This window comes from Apteryx rowi, unplaced genomic scaffold (assembly GCF_003343035.1).
Source record: "Apteryx rowi isolate R43461 unplaced genomic scaffold, aptRow1 scaffold_191, whole genome shotgun sequence".
In the NCBI taxonomy this organism is placed as follows: Eukaryota; Metazoa; Chordata; class Aves; order Apterygiformes; family Apterygidae; genus Apteryx; species Apteryx rowi.
The window spans coordinates 939,642-942,180 of record NW_020448208.1 but is presented as its reverse complement, the minus strand read 5'-3'; the positions used below and the strand labels follow the sequence as shown (position 1 = coordinate 942,180).

General features: G+C 33.6%; 1 protein-coding gene across 4 annotated transcripts in view; it reads right to left on the bottom strand.

Annotated features, from left to right (window-relative positions):
- Nucleotides 1–205: 205 nt before the first annotated feature.
- Nucleotides 206–2,539, bottom strand: part of SYNCRIP (synaptotagmin binding cytoplasmic RNA interacting protein) — a 50,069-nt gene continuing 47,735 nt past the window's right edge. For all 4 annotated transcript variants that reach the window (XM_026062688.1, XM_026062689.1, XM_026062694.1 and 1 more), the window contains exon 11: nucleotides 206–2,539. This exon is cut by the window's right edge. The gene's annotated coding sequence lies outside the window, so the exon portion shown is untranslated.

Genomic DNA, 2,539 nt, shown 5'->3' with positions numbered 1-2,539 from the left:
ACAATACTTAGATTGAGTTGTATGATGCAGAAATTCAAAAGTTGGTCTCAAAATACCTATAACAATAGCCTTCCTCCAAACACTAAAACCAAAGACTTAAACTTTGGGTCATAACAATGCCCCTTAAAAAAAAAAAAAAAAAATCACAGTTGTATGTCCTATATGAAATCCCGTTAAACAACAACAATGAATGTTAAAACAAAAGTATAATTTAAAAAGCTGTGTATTGGAGTGTTTATAAACCAGAAGTGTTAAGCAGCAGAAGTTCCCAATTTCTTGTTAAACGAAACTAGGCTTCAAATTTAGGAATGCATTACAAACCAATGTGGAACTACGTGCTAGCTTACGCTCAATCCTTTGCTGGTATGTCAGCAGAGAAAACCTACTATGCAAATAATCACAGGCAGCACAATACATTTAGTCAACACTTGCCTTCAACATGCCAAAAGAATTGTGCATTATATGTTCATTTGTCACCAAAGCACTCCATAAGAGATGCATTATTGCTGTAAAACATTTCAAGTTTACCAACACCCAGTGCAACCAAACTGATGCTGTATATATGCACTTGCCCATTCTCATCAATATTTCCATACTTAATATTGAAGTGTTTTTCTTTACAAAACCAAATTTAAAGCTTTGAAAGCAACATTTTTTTGATTCTTTGTTCCCCCCCCACAACATCAATCACCACATGCAATTTCATTTTCTGATCATTTTGCTAAAAAACTGCACCAATATCAGAACAGTGCAAATCATATTTAATTTTAAAAGTTATAATGGCTTGAGTTCATAATTAGAGGGAACACTGTCAAGGTCTTGATATTTTGCTCACTCACCATTGCTTGCAACTCATTAAAAACAGTTTCCTGTCAATATTGACATTTTTTCCTATAGTTCCCCATGTTTTTTTTTTTTTAAACAGAGCTGAAATTAAGGATATTATCCACAATTTCAACACATGTAGTGCTTTAATATCAATGTTTTTACGCACTTCCATCAACTGCTGTAATTCCATAAATACATTCCCYTTCCCTCCCCCCACACCCCCCAATTTCCAGGCTAAGAACTGGTCACTAGCACTTGTGATCCCACAAGCGTTCTATATTTTTAAGCAATGGAGAGGTTTCAAGAATAAGAAATCTGAGGACTTCCCCTCTCCTATGGCCCCCAGTTATTTCATTTTTCATTTTATAACAAGTTCAAAATTGGTTTACACACCTTGACAGTGTTCCTTATAAAACCATATGACAGTAAAAGTGCCAGTAGGCATGGCAACCTCTTTGAAGGGAGCATTTAAACTCCTTGGCACTGGGAATGCCAGCACCAAGGATTACATTGAAATTCAAAATTATACTTAAGGCTACAATTAGCAAACCCACTTTCCATAAGCCTAATATCCTATCGCTATATTTTAAAATTCAGAAGCTAATGCAACTGTATATTTTTATGCTCAAATTTGAGGAAAAAGGTACTTTTCTTTAGCAAGGGCAGTATATGATACTGTGGTAGCAAATGTCTCTTTAAGCATTGACTACTCATTTCACCATCATTCACTTACTTTGTCTAAAGTTCAAAACTGGCAAGGCACATTTACATATTCCAATGAATACTTGACAATTTTAAATTACACTTCATGTCCCAGCTATCCCAGTAATTGACATACAACATACTAAAATGGTTTATTAAGATAACAAAAAAAAAAAAATCATTAATGTGAAACATACAGGCTATTGGCAACCACTAGTCTAAAAATTATGTAAATACAAGTAAACATACTGAAATGTGTGCGATTCTAAGTTTTTAACCAGAAGATCTCTGTACTAACACACATTTATATTAATGACACATAAAAAAAATAAAAACTTTATTACAAAAATAAGTTACACTCGCCTCCAGCTTACAGTATAAAACAATTTTATTTGCAGGAATGCAAAATGATTGTTTGCCATGAGCATTTTCAACATATGACATGTCTAAATTTGTTAAAATTTGCATTTACTGGGGGAACTGGTGTGTATAAAACCTTAATTAGGTATAAGTTTCAATTTTCATTGTGGTGCCTATGGGTATGTAGTATAACTGCAGTATCCCTTTGGGGAGGGGGTTAAGGGAAGCTCTTTATGCCAAGTTCAAAGCAAGTCATAATTTTATCTATCTTTTACCTATATGAAGTTGGACTTGGCAAGTTTTTTTTTTTTTTTTTTTTTTTTTTAAGGGTGGTTCAATAGAGGATGCTTCACCACTGAACACTCACTGTCATCAAGGTGCTTTAGAAAATTAAAAACATAGCACAAATGATTGTACTCTACTCTACTCTACAGGTTATCATGATCTGCGTAAGAGAAATGGAAAGCTGATCGACATGTTTTTACAGTGATCAGCAATAAGAAATGCACTAATGAAAACATACCTTTTACCTAAAAAGCTAAACTACAGCCATATACTATTCTATGATTTATGAAAAACTTCAAAATATCCAAATGTCAGGCTTCACTGTACAGTTGTCAGTTTTAGTCTGACCTTTTATAAAGGGACA